Source organism: Thermobia domestica, chromosome 8 (assembly GCF_964235325.1).
Source record: "Thermobia domestica chromosome 8, izTheDome1.hap1.1, whole genome shotgun sequence".
Lineage (NCBI taxonomy): Eukaryota > Metazoa > Arthropoda > Insecta > Zygentoma > Lepismatidae > Thermobia > Thermobia domestica.
In genome coordinates, this window is record NC_137461.1 from 59,373,117 (window position 1) to 59,395,293 (window position 22,177).

At 34.2% G+C, this 22,177-nt stretch overlaps 1 long non-coding RNA gene across 4 annotated transcripts in view; it reads left to right on the forward strand.

Moving 5' to 3' along the window:
• The window catches only part of LOC145692931 (uncharacterized), a 1,320,660-nt gene that overhangs the window by 955,719 nt on the left and 342,764 nt on the right, over positions 1-22,177 (forward strand). For 3 of the 4 annotated variants that reach the window (XR_014132665.1, XR_014132666.1, XR_014132668.1), the window contains exon 5: positions 19,186-19,263. The exons of the other annotated variant lie outside the window; for it this stretch is intronic. This is a non-coding gene — a long non-coding RNA (uncharacterized LOC145692931). The remainder of the gene's footprint in view (positions 1-19,185; positions 19,264-22,177) is intronic. 4 annotated transcript variants of the gene reach the window in all.

A 22,177-nucleotide genomic window follows, 5' to 3' on the forward strand; every position in this document is an offset into this window, starting at 1 on the left:
GTGACGATTAAGAAGTCTGATAATTTCTAAATGAACTTAAACCAAATCAAACCACTTGGCGTGACAGCTCTTTGTGAGCCTAAGCCGCTCCTACGCCATCTGTTGGTGACCGGATGAACTACGGTGGTCATCATGCTGCGTCGCCCTGCCTCCAAACAGGTTTATGAGAAGCTTTCTAGACCTATTGGCCGTCACGTTTTTTATTCATATGACCCCCAGTTTGCCTTAGGACGCTGGGTAGGCGTAAGTTTCAACGCTCTAAACACTAGACTACAGTGCCCTCTCTAAATCAGGCCATGAATTTTGTTCATAAATTCATAAAATGAAATGACACATTTTTGAGAATCGACATGTGACGAGAAAAAATTCTTCGAGAATCGAGACAAGACGAGAAAATTTTTTTAAGAATCGAGACGAGACGAGAAAGAATTCTTCGAGAATCAATAAAAGACGAGAAAGATTTTTTTAAGAATCGAAGACGAGACGAGAAAGAATTCTTCGAGAATCGAGACGAGACGAGAAAAAAGTTCTTTGAGAATCGATACGAGAGAAGAAAGAATACTTCGAGAATTGATCCAAAATGAGAAAGAATTCTTCGAAAATCGAGACGAAACGAGAAAGAACTCTTTGGAACCGATACAAGACGAGAAAGTATTCTTCAAGAATCGAGATGAGACGAGAAATAATTCTTGGAGAATCGAAACGAGACGAGAAAGAATTCTTCTAGAATTGATACGAGATGAGAAAGAATAGGTGAAGAATCGGGAAGAGATGAGAAAGCATTCTTCAACAATTGAGATGAGATGAGAAAGAATTATTCGAGAATCGACACTTCACTTCTCATCTCGTCTCGTCTCGTAGGTAATATTATTTATGGTCATCTTCTTTAGATATAAAGCTATTATGGAAATAGGTTCGATTCCCTTTAGAAGTTTGTGGTTCGAGTTTCACAGTAAGGTAAATGTTCATCACGTCTCATAGATGAAAAGAGACGTTTACGACTATGCTACTTATGTAGTATTATTGTACTAATCAAATCTTATTGTGACGAATATGAATTCAAGTATATTATCTTATTGAAGAAGTCTTCCTCTTATTAGTATAAATGAATGAGAGAAAAAGAACAAAGGTTATTTTCGCCCCCCTTTCCCCAGAAGGACCAAAGAAGGTATTGCGTGACGCATAGCCTTGCTCTTAAAGATGCGTGTCGAATCTTCGTGCCTTCAAAAACGAAAAAATGATATAATTATGCTGAAATATCACTACTTTTTTTCCGGGATACAAATAAAAAAAATAGGAAAAACTTTTTTTTTTTTGGTTGGAAGCAATTTGTCGCCGCAAGCCTCACACCTGTCGTAGTAAAGAGAACCCTATCAATGAAGTACATATATATGAACGAAAAAACCTTGGATATATATATGCAGTGCGTGTTGATACCATCTTTACTACGCCTATACGTTCAGCCTTCAAAACTACTCGCAGACATCTAAGTGTTTCTCCAATTACACATTCATAAACACATACTCAGAAAATGAAATTAGCCTTAAAACAAAAATCTTCCTGTCTCTTTCTTCTTCTTCTTCTTCTTCTCTTAGGCCATTTCAGAATTCGTATAGTTAATCTTATATATATATATATATATATATATATATATATATATATATATAGGGTGTTACAAAAATGCGTCAAAATATTTTGGAAACAGATTCCTCACATCAAAATAAGAAAAAAGTTTATATGAACCTGTGGTCGGAAGTACACTCTTCCAATATAAACATATGCACTTTCACAACACCATTTCGAGACTAGACAATCTCAACTTCTGTCTAGTAGACAACTTGAGACAGCACTATTTCTCCAATGTAAGTTCAACCATTGTATATCCATACCAAAGGATAGACCAATGTTACTAAATATAAATTTTTGTGAGTGTCGACTAGAAATAAATGCATATCCAAACATTATGTATGTTTATATACTGAGCATTACTCTGTATTTGTACATTTTACCGCATTTTACTGGGTTCCCTACACCTTTTCCTCGTGTGCTCCATGGTTGAATTTAAGCTCGTCCCGTGTTAAATTTAATTCTTTCTCTGTGCTTCATTCGAATAAGATAGTGTTAGTGAAAGTTTAGAACGACCCTGGAATTAATTAAGAAGATTAGAAAAGACGACTTTTTTCGATGTATATGAGATTAGTTTTATAACTTGAAACTGAGATCAAAATCATAAGTTGGGGTTTTATCCTATGTTAATTTAACTTTACCGGACATTGAATCGAAGACAACGTGCATAGTAAGCACGGGCGTGAACCGTTTGTCCACTTCTAAATAACTGTGAAACACTTTGTTACCAATGATGTAAAATATTCCATTAATAAACGAATGACAAACACTCCGTTACCAATTATGTGAAATATTCCGTTACCAATGGTGTGAAATACTCCGTTAATAAACAAGTGACAAACACTCCGTTAGCAATTATGTGAAATATTCCGTTAATAAATATAACATATTTCGTTACCAATGGTGTGAAATACTTCGTTAATAAACAAGTGTAAAACACTCGGTTAATAAATAAATGTAAAGTGTCAAATACTGTGTTATCAATGATGTGAAATATTCTGTTAATAAACAAGTATCAAACACTCCGTTACCATCGATATAAAATAAGCTTTAATAAATATTAAACAGTTCGTTACTAATGGCGTGAAAAACTTCGCTAATACACAAGTGTCAAACACTGCGTTATTTTTACAGAAATCTATTATATGTTTTCAAGGGATCGGGTAAAGTAATGAAGAAAGAAATCAACACAAAAACTGAATAGCTCAAATGATTAGTACGTCTTAACTGAGTGTATTGGTCTTTAATTGCTGAGTTTAGAATGAGTTTTCTTGTAGAGAAATGTGTTTTCTTTGAAAAATAATAATTATAAAAACAGAACAGTTAATAGCGTATACAATCTACATAACTCATCATTCGATCTTGACCAAAGGAGTTAAAGTGCGGGGCAACGTAGAGGACGCTGTCCCCTTACCTCCAAAAAATATGTAAGGCGTTTCACCAGTTTCTAAAAAAATACAATGGGCAAAGATAGGCAGGGGGAAGGCGTGACGTCTTGCCACTACCGACCGTTCCCCTAACTTTTCAGATCCACTTTTACCCCTGGATCAAACTTGGCTTCTACGTAGACCTTGATTTGCTTAGTAAACTGTAAAATATTTACCTTTGCAAAACAATGAAGGATAATATTAAGAGTTAACTAAACTGTTTGTACTTATAATTAAGATTTGCTAAAATCAATGAAAAATGATTTTTTTTTCGCAATGGATAAACTAACTTAGTAGAGAGACTATATGAGAATCTACAGATAGTGTGACTGCAACCACATGTGGTTCCATTCGAAATTAAATAATGAACGAAACCTTCAAAATCCGAAATACTACAGTCATTTTGAGCTACTGTCGCACAAAATTTACCAAGACAGGAAACAAAATACAGAGAGTGGTTTACCCAGCTGCCTCCCCACCAGACTAAAGGTGTGGTCTGATATAATTTGAATTCCAAATGCGATTAATATTAAGAATATTCCTAGACATTTATCAGTTTGTTGGAGAGTTGAATAGTCTTTGTCAGCAATAATGTTACTGGTGATAAGTATGTAAAATAAATTATTAAAACGAACTATATGGGGAAAATCTCCTAAAGGACTTCGGTTCAGTTCCATTCATAGTGTATACTTCTTGAGCTTTAAATTCATTTATACTGTAGCTAAAAATGTTTTCATACCCTGAACATTTTATTCAGCTGTTATTTTTTTAATTATTATTTTCTAAATCTTCATAGTCATTTTAAAAAAATTCTCGTCCAGCATGGACGTTCTCAGGAGCGGAAATGACTTTGTATTCTGCTGGTCCAGTTGCATCCGGCCACCGCCGTCACCCTTCGATCATCACACACATACACACACACACATACATACACACACACACACACACTACACGCTCACGCCCACAACATGTCACGGGTCGTAAGAATTGCATCAGTCAAGGATGCCGACAATTATTTCCTCGTTATTTTTAGTCTTTTTCCCCGCAAACTGAAAGAATTTTTTAATTCATAAAATATGTAATTAAAATTCGTGCCTAAATAAAAACAAAATATTACATTTTGTTTTCGAAAATTTATCTTCCAGAAACAATGAAAGATTTACGCAAGAAACTTCAAGTAAAATTACTTTCAACTGACTTCCTGTTAGTTATGTTAATACTTGAGTAATCTCTTTGGTAAATATTAGAATAAATAATAATTATTCAAATATATTTCTCGAATTATCGTAATGTTGCAATAATTTTATTCTTTATTGTTGAATTGTTGAATGTTATTCTTTATTAGATTTTTTTTAAAACATTAGTTATAATTTCAGTGCAATTTTTCTGTTATGCAATATATAAAACGATACTTGAGACCCACAATATCAACGTCCAACCTAGCAATATCCATCGGGAGAGAGTTAAGTTAGAAACTTCTGTAGGACCCATAAAAACTGTAAACTCATGATGTACTAGGCCCAAACCAGCCACATAGGTTTGGGGGGGCATGAATATATTAGGGGGGCAAGTCATCAAAAATTCTCTTACACATATCTAAATTGTGTTTTTGTATTGAGGTCTGGATGACGTCAAATAACGTTTAGGGGGGACCAGGCCTCCCCTAGCCCCCCTCTAGTTGCAGTCCTGTGATATACCTATCATAGTCTGGGTTCTGGCTGTCCCTTTCCAATTCTTACTTTATAGATCCACCATTGCGTAGAACATGGAAGCTTCTCAGTTTTGGCAAGTGACCTGCCAACAATGCCAGTATACAGATGATGATGATTACTTATCCGCATCTCAAAAAAAAAAAAAAAAATGTCTGGAATGCTTCAAAGGGGTGAAAGAAGATTGTATGTAAACTTTTGTTCGCTGATATCTTTCTAGATTGAAGCCCTGGAAATTCATGCTATCGCGGATTCACACCCCTCTGAAAAAAGCATGAGGGTTTTCCAACTATCTTTGAAGCTCCTGTGTTCGTGTTTCTATCTGATTGCATTACATAGAATCTAGACTCGAGATTAATTACAAGAAAATTGAATGTAAAGGGTCCCGGTTCGGGCGAATTTTAAAACTAAAGGTGATTGGTTTTAATTTATTTGCTCCCGAGTTCGAATCCAATGTATGATCACTCTGGCAGTTTTTTTTTTTGGAAATTTTCTTCAGCTCCACCGAACGAATGTCAAGAGAGTACCTTCAAATATAAGCTCTGGCGACTTTCTTTCCAATTTATTGTAGTTGTTCACTTTCGTTTAGTTTAGTGTAAATAAACCTCGAATGTTGTGTCTAAAAGTCAATAAAATAAATTAAAAAGTGTTTAAAAGAGGAAGAAAAACTAACAGTCAGGAAAACTAGACAAAGATATTGAAGTAGAATATAAAAAGAGGATAAATTGAGACAATATTAAGAAAGAAAAACCTAAGCGTAACTAAACTTTGTTACATTTTTATGTTTTATTAACAAGATCTGTTTACTTACTTTTTACATATGCGTGAAACATTTTAATTGAAAATTTTGATCTGGTTAATTCTTACGGAATGCGTTTTATTTAGGTTACGTATCACTTTCCAATCTTTTTTTTTTTTTTTTTTTTTTTTTAAGTGTTCTTTCAAGAGAGGCAATTTGTCAGTCCTTGGCTCAGCGGTAGCTGATGAAGATGAAAGAATAAAAAAGCTCTCTGTATTTAATTAAAATAGAAACAGAAGTAGTAGCTAAGTTGTTTTCTGTTGGCAAGTTTAGCGCTGGAGACAGGCGGAGGTCCCTTTGCATTGCCTCGAGGTCACAGGAATTCCATTTCTCGCTCCTCCATACCCCAGTAGTTCTCCCCCTCCACTCTCTCCTAGATATACCCCCTCCCTTCGCTCATTTTCACTTCACCTGGATGGATGGATAGCCCTGATTAATATCTGAATCTCTGCCGGACACTTTGGCGCTGTTGCCAAATATGGTATGTGTTTTATTTCTTTCCTTCTCATAAAAAGGTATCCTTTTTTTTTCATTACACCTTGAATAATGATCTGGATAATAATTAGTTTTATTTAAGTGCTGTAGTTACACTGAAAACGTTTGTTTAAAATGGGAAGAATTAAGTTTAGTTAATTTGCTTACTTATCTTATATGGCAGCCTACTTAAATATTATTTGGTCGACTATTCCCTATAAAGGAATAAATTCAAAGACCATCTGGTTGGAAATTCGTACCAGGCTATTCCAGTAGCAGCTCTAGGGTGTGTTTCGTTAAAATTTATAATTTAAAAATAAATTTTGTTCCATCCATAAATTTTATACGACACTTTTTTTTTTTTTTTTTTAACAATAAAGCCTTTAAGAATGAATTAAAGTCAATTTTGATTGGTTGGATTTGATTTAGTGTCCCTTTCAGCAACGAGATTATATGTGACGTGGACATACAGCTTAACGTGGGATCCAAACCATACAAGGGTCGTGGTGGCTCATTGATAAAGTGTTCACCTCTGGTGCGTGGGCCTCGTGGTTCGATCTCAGCTCATGCCAAGTTGGCTTTGTGGTAAAGAAAATAACGTGTGTGGGGGTTTTCTTGGGGTTCTCCGGTTTCCTCCAAATTTCTTCATTCCACCATTTCTAGATCCCTCAAGGCTAAGCGGCTAGCGTATATGCCTTCAGTGTGGAAGAGCCAAGTTGGATTCCCGGTGGGAGTTCATGTCGTTCGGATCCCATGTTAAAACTGTAGCCTTACATCTCATATAGCCTCGCTGCTGAAATTGAGCTAAAATCAAATCAAATTAAATCATTCCATCATTTTACCCATTCTCACTATCATCGTTTCATTTACCCTACATGGTATAATCGTGGGACGTAAAACTGAAATATTTATTTCAATTTCCGAGCCACATTTAAGTTCCCCGGGAATCGAACCCAGTTCTCCCACGCCCTAATAATCAATTTTGAGTCGGACTGTATCAGTCAACGCCTGCAATGGCAGCTATCAATGGTTAATTCTAATCTATTGTAACCTAGCCTAAGTATGTCGTGATGTCGCACAGTGGTCCGAATCACGAGAAAACGCGGTGAAACTATTTGCAGGCGTATTGAAAGGGTGGTTTTGTCGATGTGTTATTTTTTGAAGGCATATTAGGCATTCGATTGTTCTGCTGTAATATGAACAGTAATTTACCGTTTATGGTCAGTGATGCGGATTGTCTATGTAGGCGGCGAAAAAATCGACATTTTCAAAGTCAGGTTTACAAATACCATCTTGGATCGTAATGAAAAATAATAACTTAGAACTTTTGGTAACGTTATTAAAATTGCAGAAAAGATATAATTATAAACAAGATAAACAGGTGATTGGACAGTAATGACAAACTACATATAAACATGAACAATGAAGTTAACCAAAAGTCAGTCCGTGTAAGAAATGTTTACAGAAACGAAACTATCTCGCAACATGCATATTTGAAAACAAAACAGTGGGAGTTGTCCAATCAAGTACAATAAAAATCACAAAATTCGATCTAAAATTAATCATTTTCAAAAGTTTCTGGGCCCAAACATAAGATTGGCGATGGCTATTTAAAAGTTATGGCATTTTGTTCGGCATATTGTTATGATTCTGAGTATACCCGTGTTTGAGCAACGAAATTAACGGGTCAGACAATGAAAACAAATGTGTAGCAAGTCTAGTTTTTTTTTTTTTATCTTTCCTAGACTTTTTCCGGCAAAATTTCTCGTGATACCTGTTGAAATCTGTTTCGAGACTTCTGTGCTTCTTCACTTAGCATCTCTATTGGGTAAGCAGTTACGGATATAGTAAATCCTCCAGCGATTTATCATGTGCGCGAAGACTTGTCTAGGTGGCAAGACGACACAACACAACAGGACTAGCAGCCAGTCTCTGTGAGCATTGAGCGCGAGCCCAGATTCATTGAAGCTTGCTTCGTTTGCCAGATAGCAGGTAGTAGCAGCTAATTCTAACAAAAATCATTAATTGAGAGATCACAGAAAATATTAAAATGAAAATGAAACCTTGGACTCACTAGGAAAATTTTAAAAAGTTTACAAATATATAGCAAAGCATTGATTTTGAATATAGTTTGTAAAAATGCTTGTGAAGTACCTCAGAGGCCTGCAATTGGCCGTAAAGGAAAAGGATTGCTATTGTTCTGATCAACAATACCAATATTTAACACCACATAACTATCAACATACTCAAGAGTAACAGTTCCGTCATATACTACTACCACACACGAAAAGCATTTTTACAAGGACGGTCAATTATCCACATTCGACAGGTGTTTTTTTCATGAACGAGTGATGTCAGTATGAAAAACAGATCTGTTCTATATAGAGTGGACATTCCCCTACTAAAAGACTATAGACGTTCGTTCCAGCAATAGAGTTCATTTTGGGGGTTTTGTCCAGCTTTTTTTCTTTTCCAACCACTGTGTGTCGTGGGCATTCAGTGAAGTGTGTGATTAGCCAAAAAAGATTGAGAAGAACTCACTGCTTTAAAGTCGTATTAGAAGTGAATGTTAGACCACTCGCATCACATGTCCCAAACTTTTGGCTACATGGAAGCTTAAATCGGAACTCTGGTGAAGACAGTAAAGAATAACACGTAAAAAGCTATCGACTTGTTATAATAGACAACCAACAATGCTTTGCTGCTGTACAGGTTGCATAGCAGTTAGGAAATGCCATGTTTTTCATATGTTATAGTATGTTAAATTCACCGTTACCTGTGAAGATATTAACGGATTGACTTCGTTAATGAACTCGGCCAAAATAATCGTTCTAACTATCTATTGTAGGAAACAGAATTCAAAAATTGGCTTTTGTTTAAGAGTAATTGCGTGGAGTAACGGACGAACTACTGGTAAGTCCCATTACAGTGATCGTAATAAGAGTCTTCAAATTACAGAATAGCATAGTCAAAAATGTCACCATTCAGTACTACTTTTAAAGTTGTGCTATTGTAAGTAAAGAACGTTATTCAGTACATGTTCGTCGTTCTTGTTCACATTGGCGTAACTAGGATATTTTTGGGGGGAGGGGAGAGCAGAGTCCCTTACTTCTGAAAATTGCAAGAACCTTTTAGAAGACCTTGTTATAATAATATTTATATTAGTTTCTGAGCCTTTCTTCCCTGCCCTCATTGTCATCTTTTCAAATTGAAGACAACAGGGGAAAAAAAAAGAAGGTGAGTCAAGAAATGGTCCAAAATGAGTTAACAGCACAATTACGTAGCCTGAAAGGTGTAGTTTGCATGGACTAAATCCCATAGTAACAAATATAATGCAAAAGATTTCGCCCACAAGGGAAGAAGCAGGTAAGTCAGTGGAAAACAGAACAATTGTGTAAAGTTTTATATATATATATATATATATATATATATATATATATATATATATATATATATATATATATATATATATATATATATATATATATATATATATATGTAACTGATTTGCCTCCTTTTTCCCCTGTAGTCTTCAATTATTTAGTTCTTTCTCTCTTTTTTTCACTTCTGTGGACTTTCACATGCGATTCCTTCTAGATCGGTCTCGTTCATTGACTCATTTATTTCCAATTTTCCTTTTTTATTTTCAAAAACACTAGTTTTATGTGTTTTAACCGGACACTCTTTAATATAGATAAGTGAAAATTAACTATATCAAAAACATGTTTTAATTTATGTTCTGTTGCTACTAAATAACTACCTATAAATCTCTTCTAATTATGAAAACTTTTTTTTTTTTTTAATCACAGTTTTACACGCAATTTATTCGTACAATTCTGACCGAAAGCGAGCATATTCGTAAAACGTAACTAGCTCGTTCTAAGTTTACTCTTACACCTTATCGAAATACAAATACATTTGCATGCAATACCATGTTATAATTTAATGCTGTAATCTCTTTAAAATCAGTCATGGGCTGATATTTTTTTTCATTTTTATATTTAAAGTAAATTCTAAAATGTTTTAGTTTTAAATTTTATAATAAATTTGCTGTTGTTTACTGGTGTTGCAGCTTAATTACACAAGGCTTTGCTTGCAAGGAAACACAAGCATTTTTTTTTAAATACACATTTTTTTTTTTTTTTTTTTTTTTTTTAGCTAAAAGGAACAAATAGTAGTGCCATGGCTGAATCGGAGAATAGTTCCGGGCACTTAGCTTCGGATCACTAACCTCAATCCATCGGGGTTCAAGTCCCTCTAAAGAGTATGGGTGCTTTTAACCACATTTTTGGAAAACTATACGATATGGAAATATAAGATGTTACAATTACATAGATAAAGACCTACTTGTCAGCGATGAGAAACTGCCTACACTATACCAATATTCGTAGAACATTCCAAGAATGTCCAGAAACTTCTTTCAATATTAGCAGAATATTCCTGAGATATCTAGAGTACGTTGTCACGGTTGTTTAAAACAAGACATGTTTACGATAATGTTACGTGTATATAATCCTACCTGTTAGTATATTGGCTAGCATGAGCGTCATTCATGCACGTGATCAACGTTATTTCATAGTCGTCCAGATCATAGCTAAAATGGAAGAGTTTGAGAGCTTCAGTTCAATTCCTGTACCTCACTAATACGTTTTCGATCCCCGGCCGAATAAGTTTGTTGTGGACAACATTATGTCCGTGGGTTTTCTCGGGTACTCCCGTTTCCTCCCAGATTCTCATTCCACCATTATCGCATGATCATTCATTTGCGTTAATCATCCGTCTCCCTTAGCTTGAACGACAAGTGTGGGACGTTAAACTGAATAATTTTATTTCATTTCAATATTTTAAGAGGCCCCATCACGGCGAAATTAAAATACCGCAAATTTTATAGTAGCCTGTGATATCTTCAAATAGATAAAATATAATCGAAAAGTGGAAGAAGTGCTCTCTAGACAATATTATTTTACATGAGATACCGTTATCACGACTCACTTATCTGCTTTCGATTTCCAGACATTTAGAAAATCGGCATTTATTTTTGTGTTTCTAAATGGCTGCAAACGGAAAGCTCCTAGGCGAGTCATGGTTAGTGTTGTAAAGGCCTGAAAAAAAAAACGGAAATTTTGGGTAAAAAACAGTTTTTTACGTTTTTTCCCAAGCTTGGAAAAAAACGGAAAATTGGGAAAAAATGAAATTTTCGAATATTTTATTACGTTATGCTTTTAAAATGAAAACTATTTTATATTTACTAGTTTACAGTTAAGATCAGAGAGTAGTTATATTTCTTTTATTAGAACAGGGAAATTTTGTGGCAACAAATATATTTGCATCACTCCTTCAAAGTAAGCACCGTGATAGAATGGAGTTATGGCTACAAAAGATACTAAAATATAATCCTATTTAGATTAATTAATATAGACGTATTTAAATTATCTTAAGTAATATTATAAAGTACCGTTTTACGACAGGGAAGTGTTAAAATAACAGGGCCAGAATCATTTTAGTTATAACCAGTATGTTCAAATCAAATATTATTTTATGGAGTTACGTATCTTCCTCGTGCTGTGTAAAATTTCCGGAAATTTTGAACCCATTACAAAAAATCTTTTGTTCGGAAATATTAGCAAAACCTGGAAAATATAATTTAAAAACTATTTCTTCGCCTGATGCTAATCTTATTTTCTATAACGTATCTGCAGAATGTATACAATGTATTTCGCTAGTAGGAAAAATATTTAAAGAAACAGCTTTCAATTTTACTTTTTATTTTTCTGATTTCTGATAAAAATCCCCCTTTATTATTTGTATATCTTTCGAGCAACTCAAAAAGAGAGATGATCTTATTTATATATACACACAAACGCCGTACAAGTGCGTAAATTTGAGCAGCGACAAATATATTAATAAATTTAACATGTGAAACTTCCGTTCGTTATTATTAAAGACTAACAGAATACCCGTTCTTCGCACGGCGAGAATACGTTTCATTTTCGGTATAAGGGGTACCAAAACTGTCACCAATGAACTTAGGGACCCCAAAAACTATGAATTCGACACTAGTATCAGTCATTTTCAATTACTTTTACATGTCACTCTCCCCTTTTACTAGAACTAATGGGGCTGAATTTGGCTTTAAACTGCATCGAAAATGTCACTATTCACCTCACCGTCCCCGAAAACTCTGGATTCGATACTGATATCGGCTATTTTCCATCTTTTTTATATATCTTCCCTTCCCCTTCTCCCAAGTTGCAGAGCTGAATTTGAATTTAAGCTTCATCGAAAATGTCACTGTTCATCTCAGCAACTCCAAAAACTATAGCTTCGACACCAAGATCGGAAATTTTCAATTTATATCCGCACTTCCTTCCCCCAAGCTGCACCTTTAAAGTGAAATGCTAAAATCCATCCCAGGCCCTAAATTCATCTATGTTGAAATTTTTTATTGAGATCAGTCTGGTGGTTCAAGAGTTTTTAAATTACAAATATATTCACTTTCATTTTTATATATATAGATAATTTGTCGCACTAGAAAACAGGTATCTGTTTACTCACAAAATTTTGTACATAAAGTTTATAGTAAATTCTGTATTTGAATATTAAATGTTAGTAATTATATGTCTAAGTGCATGAGTAATAGTGAAATTTACCTACTGCTCTTTCTTTTAAGAAATAATTTGGTTAAAATTAACAAAATTTTACCAGATCAAAGAGCACATTAAGGACTCAATTTCATTCAAGAGCCCTATTTGTTGCAACAGAAACGCTTCATGATGGTAGATGTGTATACCATTGTAAAAGTTCTGTAATTAATGCACAACCAGGAGTAAACGACTAAAAGGCACATAAAGGAAATGAGTGCAGACTATTAATTTTCAAGAATAATTACAACAATTTTATTTTCGAATACTTCTTTTTTTAAATATTCGCTATATTGAAATTTCTCAACTTATATTTTTCACGGGTTCGAAAAGAAAAGGTTCCATTACTAGTAAAACTAACCTAATACAAAGATTTTTTGTTATTTTCACAATTTTTCCGGAAAGAAAGCGGAAAAAAAAACCTGTTTCTTTTACCAGCAGGTTCAAAATTCCCGGAAATTTTAGAACACTAGTCGTGATAACGATACCTGATGCAAAATAATATTGTCTAGGGCGATTTTGTTCCACCTTTTGATTATCTTTTATCTATTTGAAGATATCACATAATTACTGTGAAATTAGCGGTATTTTAATTTCGCAGTGATAAGGCCTCTTAACTTTACCTTCATACCGAATTTGAGATGCGTGAGACTGTCCTCCAACGATGACAGCAGTTGAGTTGGTTAACTATAGCAACGACCTGTAAAAATATCGATCTTTAACGTAATAATAATAATAATAATAACATAATACATAATAAATATTTTGAGTTCTTTAACAAGCAATTTACTCCTATTACATTACAAAAGGACACACTGAATGGGAACTGACCATACAATTGACAATCGTTTTGATGCTCACTTAATACATGTTCCCAACAATTGCCATTCACAGATTGCTACATACCATACGGGTTGGAGCGAGACGGAATACTATAGTCGTTATGCACAGTACACAAAGAAGAAAGAGAGAGAGGGCGGGGGGAAGTTATAATGCCCAATCTTTTTTTTTACCTTTTATTTTTGTGATCATTTTGTTACAAACAAAAAAGAAAGAAAAACTTTTAACAAAAAATTATTTTACTTTTTTTTTTAAAAAAAGAAAAAAGCTTTCATCGACACCTTGTGTGAGCGAGTTCTATGCCTTTGTAAAAAAAAAAAAAAAAAAAAAAAAAAAAAAAATTCAAAAGCATACGTATTTATACATTAATTCAAGATGGCCATTTTGGCATTTTGATACAATAATGACGTGTAAAGAGTTCATACAAGTTATTTTGAAGTCGATATATAATGCAGACACAAATAACCTATGTATATGTTTTTTTTTTAACCTTGTACACATGCACATGCACACACATGTACACATGCTCCCATGAACTATTGCGACAAATGTATAGACAACATGAACAAGGCAGTATCCTGTCGCGCCATTTTTCTTTTTCATAACAATACATCTGTATTGCTTATTGTGAACATCTACTTTTCACCACATAACATAACACAACAGAAACATTTTTTCTAGCTGTCCCAGTTATATTAGTAACACATATATATTTACCTTTTATAGACAAATATTCACTATAAAGCTGTATGAAATTTAACAATATATTTACTGAGAATAAACCTTCAATAATACACTGAAGTATGATACTTATTACTGTATTTAATATGTTGTTGACTACAGAATCAGAGACCAAATGAAGAGTTGCAAACAAAGCTGATTTTTTTTTTTTTTTTTTTTTTTTTAATATTGTAGACACACAGTATTGCTATAAAAGAATTTGGTCTCTCTAATACTTATTTTCACTAATATAAGAGTATCCTTTTTTTGTATTATTCACTACCATTTACACACGTAAAAGCTCTGTTTATTACCTTGACAATCAAGTCAGGCGCGCATGCGCCAGTACTTAATGAGCCTTGTAACTATGTAAGATAAGAATCTATTAAAACCTTTAATCTCAACACTTAATAGATTTTTTCTTCATTTTCTTTTCTTTTTGGTACCTGTATGATCTTTGATAAGATCACCTATATTACTGTTTGCCATCTACAGTATATTTTCGTGTTGATTTCTATTTTAAAAGACGGGGGGAGGGGGAAGTAACATGCACAGTGAATTTAAAACATTAAAATAGGCTATTTTATCATAAAATCAAAGCTTTTTTTAAAAAAAAAAAAAAAAGAAAGAAAAAAGAAAATATACAATATATACCATTAGGAGGATTTGGGCGCAGATAAGAGAACAAGATTAAACAAATGAAATCTTTCAGTTTAACGTCCCACGATTATGCCTATTAGGCTGAGGGAAACGGATGATTAAGGCAAGTGAATGATGATGGAAGAATTGGTGGAATGAGAATGTGGAAGGAAAGGGAGTACCCCGAGAAAAACCCAGACACAAGGGACACGAGTTTAAGATGGATCTTGCAGAAATAAGAAAGAAGAAAAAAGAAAAAAATCTGGATCCAACATTGGCTGTGGGCAGAAAACAGTTGAGAACTTTAGTGAATGTGGCATTGATTCACCGGATTCCATAGGTCATAGGCTTAATTAATTACTTAGGCATTAATTTGCAATTATTTGTTCTATTTGAAGTACATCACCGAGAAATTTTACAATAATGAAGAAAAAAAAGTTCCAAACATGAGACACACACAATTTGAGTCATACCTAACTTTTGCAATATTGCCACAACTCAAACAACAGGCGCATGTATATGTCGTGATCGACCGTATCCAAGAAGTAGTGTGGCAAGCGGACTATCTAACACAGAGGGCGTCACTTCGTCAATATTTTCAGTCAGTTTTTTAGTGGCAGTGGCGACGAGTGCTCAACAACTTCTGATACGTGAACTGTTACAATTCGGGCATGACTTGCAATTTAGGCATAACACTGTAGCACCAAGCAAAAAAAAAAAAAAAAAAAAAAAATCATGCGAAAGGGGAAGATGCAATGAACCACCACACAGCAGCTCGTTGGTTCCAGATATAGAAGGTTGATCCGTCTATATGTGTCCGATTTTAACGTTTCACCTACCTTAGGAAAAAGCACGGGCCATCATCAGTTGCCTTCGATGTGAATACTGTGTGTCTTGGCAATAGCCCTACAACGTAACTTCCATTGCAGGATTGTTTGTTGAAGTAAAGGAACGGGAATCTTGAGTCACTCTTGGTAGGTTTTCCAGAGAACACGAACACTGATGACACGACGAGAGGCAAATACTCCTTTCAATAGGTAAAACCTGCAAAAATCTATGGGTTTGGCATCAGGTGACCTCACTGGTATATCTTGGAAGGGAATACCTGGATGCCGGTGTCTGTCGCCATCTGTTGCAAAATCTCCATGTAGAATGGGATGTATGTGGTGAAGCTTTGTCCATATGCACACGGACCTGATTTATTGCACTTCCAAGAAAATGGGGCAGATCTTCTGTATAAATTGCTGTGATGATATGATGCTGGATCGTTAACTTGCCTTCGTAGCATTATTCCGCGACAACCAAAAACCCCTTCCAGAAACTTGCTTTGTATTGGAGTGACGGATGAAGTCAGGAAGGATTTTTGCGTCTCGTGGAGTGTACGTTACGACTCGATTTTACCACAATCTGATAGGTGGCGTTTGTAGATTCACCTGCAATGGGTCTTTCTCTTCCTCCGGTGAGCCACAGTAAGGACACGTCCATGACTTTTAAACACCTTCTGAATTTTTAATTTGCCACTTAGGTTGCAGTTCACAGCTGACTGTACAACGTGCAAATCATCTTGCCATCATACTTTGTGTAGGAGATTTTCCTGCAAAGCCATTCGGCGCAACTTACGAGTTACAGGTGGAGTTACTGATATACAATGTCGCTTTTTACTCCCCTTATTCGGTAAACGAAATGCTGTAACGCATGGTGTTTATGTTGATTTGTTATGTTCTTGATGGTCGTAGACCACACTGCACATCCATTTTTACCTGCACTGTTTTTGAATCTACACAGAAAACTTAGTGTCGAAAAGTACTACGATGTAGCCTTCCCGAAACCGATTCATCTTGGGAACCACGATGCATACACCACACACGCGCAATACTAGTGTCTTTTGGCTTTGTCCTGCTGTTTGAATCATTCGGATCAATTGATTCTGTGAGTAAGGCTTAAAATTGGACACATAGACGGATCAAGCTTTCGTATCACTTGCAGGTTTACAATGTGCAAATGTCAAAGATCAACCAAAGTCCGGCCGCCCCAGTGTAACAGATTCTGCGGCCGTACGACACGCCATTCAGGAAAATTCATCCACTAACACACGACGAGTCTCAAACGAATTCGGTGTGTTCCAGTCCACTGTAGGTGTCACCTTGACTAACCATCTCTTATGTTGATTTTCTTTGGCCAATTAAGGTCTCTTTCAGAACATTAGAATTTATTAAGCAATGTTGTCATACTATCGCCTTTCAAAGCAAGGTGGGTGGCCAAGAATTTTGTAAAAAGGTTGTACACTCATGTCCAAAATAATTGCCGTATATCTATAACTGTCTCCTTGTAAGAATAAAATTTGATAATGATTTTGTAGAGTATTTTTAATACTGATAGGCTACTATGTGTATAATCGGAAAATGTATATTTGTGGTAAAATTCATAGGAAAAGAATTATAAACATGAAAATTAGAATGAGTAAAACAAAATGTTGCTAAATGGACAAGAAAGTTTTATTTTCGTTTCATTGTTCTTATTTACTGCTCTTTTGACATGAAACTTACCACATACATGTCTTTGCCGATTATACACATACTAACATTATAAGAAATACCGGGCGAATTCGTTATCAAATTATATTCCTAAAACAACATATTTATAGACATGCGACAATAACTTTGGACATGAGTGTACATACCGTAAACTAGGGCTACTTGGAAAACTGACATTTTTGTGTTATATGGTATAATAATAAGATAACTATTACAGACACGTCGTTTCCTTCCAGGCCAATGAAAAGTAGGCATCTAAAAGAAACAATAAGGGTGGTCGTAAGTGCTATGTCTTATTTATAAATTTCTCTAAAAATTTTCATAGCAATTGATACTTAAAAAAAAAATCTCTGTAAATTGTACCTGTGTTTCCATAATGAAAATTGATTTTTACCTGGTTATGCTAAATATTATTGCTTTCAAAAGTTTCCTAACGAGACGAATTAGTTTTACATTTCCACTCCCTTTCTGGGACAATCTGTGGCCATTTAAAAAAAAAAATCCTTCCGGTTTTCTACTAAAAATGTTGATGTTGATAAGGGGATAGATAACGATGACATTATTGAAGTTTTGCCTGAATCTACGTACAACTGCAGAGAACAATTGTTTTTCCATATGACTTCGCAGCAAAGAATTTTAATATGTGAATTTTTGTCCTTATCGTACTGTTACATTTATTATTATTATAACAGTACCATATGATATTTTTGCAAATAGTTAACGTAAATGTACACTTGTAAAAATGGTAGCAGGTAATTTTGTAAACCAATGTAAGGCAATTACTGATCTGATACATAGATAAATTTCATAAAATTATGTAGGATATGTTTTAGTGCTTTAAAGAAGTCTCAAGAGCTTATGTGTGTATTGGCATTTGCCAAAATTTCCCTTGCATTGTTTGAAAAACTACTGTTTATAAAAGCATATTGAAAAAACAAAAAACTGGTTCAGCAGGCCTTCAGGAAGACAAATTTACCATTGTACAGTAGTTAGACGGATTGGTTCAACAATTTATTGTGTTTAACTAAAAGGTTGTGCAAAAATAGTCTTTTTTTTTTATTTAGAAACATCCTAGGAACACATTACTATGAAAGAAACATAGGCATGTTGCATATCAATCTTCTCAGCAAAGTGTGCTCTTGTAAGTGGTTCTTTCCAAATAGTCCTATCTTTCACACAGCTCCTACTACCGGTATTATGAAAAGATATATAGTTTCCAAGTAGCCCCCAAATCGGGACTACTTGGAAACAGTACATTTTGGCTCCTGGGAGGCTTCAGTCTTAATCAAATTTTATTAAGACTGCAGGAAGAAGTGACATGGACTAAGCTTTAGCAACATCACAAGAAAAAGAAAAATTAATTGCAATAAATAACAAGGAGTTAGTATGATAAAGAAGAAAATCTTTCCAGGTAACTCCAGTTTACGCTACAACGGTTGTTCCTAACAAGTCTTAGGATAAGTCTGCAAATTGCCTTCACACGCTAGCGATACATCTTAGCGTCAGGCATGTAGAGGTAGCGCGGCAAAAACTATTAGCCTAAAAGTGAACTATTAGAAATTAGAATGGCTGACAAACTGACAAATCCATCATTGTAAATATTTTCTTGTAAATGTTTATGGGAACCTTCGTCATTCTTAAATGTTTTGAAATTTGCATATTGTCATTGCTCACAGACTGCGATGTTTTTGTTTCATTAACAGAACTATAATAAGATTTTAATATAAAGCTAACTAAAATTTTAAAAAATAATGACTTTGTTTCCTTTTGTTTTAGGATTTCCTACCGTACACAAAGGAGTAGGACAACACACATCTTTATGCTCACGTTTCACACCCTAATGCGAAGATTTCAGTAAGTATTTTATTATATTCAGTTTGCGGATTGAGTATTTCTTTTTATCTGTTTATTGCATAACAAGACGCACCCTACAATTGCCAGACATTGTCAAAAGCATCAGGAAAGAGAACATTTTAACATCTATTAATTATACCTACACTGAGAAAAAAATATATGTTGCGTACGTAAAACGTAGGTTACATGCGTAAATCATGTAGTTTTGAACTTCACGTACAACGCTATGTAACATCCTGCAACAAATGTGTAACTGAAAACGTATATATATATATATATATATATATATATATATATATATATATATATATATATATATATATATATATATATATATATGTTTTATATATACTTTCCGTATAAGTGTTCCGAACAAACGTCAGCAACTATATATAGGCGGTCAGGATCTTACATACAGATGGACGTATATAACATATAGCTGACATATGTAATATACGAATATGTATGTAATGTACGGAAGACTGTTAGATGTCAGACATTCTGCAGTGGCGTGATATAACATCTCAGCAGGAAAAATACAGTACGTATATAGCATATGGATAACGTATGCTCCGTACAGATTTTCATAATAAACATAAGGATTCCGTATAATTGAACAATATACTGCTGTCCGGATAACGGATTTTTTCAGTGTACTTTATATTTGTACAATATACCACTGTTTGGATAACGGATTTTTCTCAGTGTACTTTATATTTGTACAATATACTTCTGTCTGGATAACGGATTTTTCTTAGTGTACTTTATATTTATACAATATACCTCTGTCGGAATAACTGATTTTTCTCAGTGTACTTTATATTTGTACAATATACCTCTGTCTGGATAACGGATTTTTGTAAGTACTTTACATTTATACAATATACTTCTGTCTGGATAACGGATTTTTGTAAGTACTTTATATTTATACAATATACTTCTGTCTGGATAACGGATTTTTAAGTTTATATTTATACAATATACTGCTGTTTGGATAACGGATTTTTCTCAATGTACTTTCGTAAATTTACATATGTCCTTAAAATTTACTACAAGTCCGATAAAGGGCGGGTGACGTCATCCTGTATTCCAGCCCTCTTAGAGACGAAATACTGTGGTGGGGAACGACCTATATTATAAGGATTGATCTTATATGATGGCCTGTATGTACCCACTAGTTGCACCGGATTCAAGCTCAGATCGTGGTTTGCAGCTCATATTAAAAGTGGGCAAAGTCCTTTATAACCTTGGTGTGCCATAAGGGCGCAAACCATAAAAAAACTCAATTCAACTCACATCTCGTAAACGCATTGAACGTATTCCAGAAATACTAACATTTCCAAATAAAAATTATTAGTAGGAGATCTGGTAATCGTGGTGGCCGTTTCACAGACAATCAAGCGCCGATCTATCTGCTTCTCATACGTTCATCAACTATTACGACAAAGTGTGGAGGAGCGCCATCATGTTGAAGGAAGAAGTAAAATTATTAAGCTACTAACGTTTTTCTGGGTAGTAACACTGACTCATAGACTACCTTTTGGAAAGAAATGGACTTAGTTTCATCAGAGGTATCGTGTATTCTGTAAATTGCTTGTCTATCTGTAAGAGGTGTACCAAAAATTTCAGCTCACTTCAGTTGCAATTTTGTGGTAGGCATTTGCTGTCTTCCAGTTTTAAATAAGTGATCGTATTCGTTGGTCATTGATTAAGTTGATATTGATCATTGTTTGAAAAGTGCATCTTATGTAATAATAATAATAATAATAATAATAATAATAATAATAATAATAATAATAATAATAATAATAATAATAATAATAATAATAATAATAATAATAATAATAATAATAATAGTAAATAGTTAACTCATATAAATAAATAATAAAGTAATAAATGATTAAAAGGTCTTGCACTGAGAAAAAAATGTATGTGACGTATTTAAAACGGTAGGTTACATGTGTAAATCCTGTAGTTTTTGGACTTAACGTACAGCCAACGTATAACTGAAAACGCATGTTTTGTAATGCATCCTGTATAAGTGTTCCATTTGTACGTACCTTCTGTATGAAACAATATAGCCGGTCATGATCTCATATACAAATGGACGTATATAACATATAGCTGACGAAGGTAACATACATACAATGTATGTAATATAAGGAAGACTGTTTAATATCAGACATCCTGCAACGGCATGATGTAACATCTAAGGACAGTGCCAGTATAGCATACGGATAACGTATGCTCCGTACTGATTTCTGTAGTAAGCAAGAGGATTCCGTATATTTGTACAATATACCGATGTTCGGAGAACGGATTTTTCTCAGTGTGCGACAATAATAAACTTAATTTTTGCGCACCCGATATATATATCGGGTGTTCTAAAAATGGCGCCCACGAACCACTGAGCACTATTCGACAAGTCAAATTAAAGCGAAATTGTTATATGACGGCATGCCCTCCAGCGCCTTCTCAAGCCGCTATGAGGAATCAAAATTTCACAATGTGGCAACGTCGTAGATTAACTTGGAGCCACTAGCATTATTCTACGAATACAACAAGCAGTTAAATCGATTGCTATACTAATAAGTGATGCTAGTGTCAATCAATATCGACTTTAGCAGCTATCTGGAAAGAATCGATATAATTATTTAATAGATTGGTAGATCTAATATATGGTTCTTTATTTGCGACGATGCCACATAGTGCAATTTGTGTCTCCAGACAAGGACCAGAAAAATATACACATTTATATATATTTTGCTTTATTTTGACTTGTAGAATAATGCTTTGTGGTCAGTGGGAGCCATTTTTAGAAAACCCAATATATATACGAGTAGTATTAATAATATATTAATAGTATTAATAGTATCGCAGTATTAATAATATAGAAAAAATAAACATCTAAAAT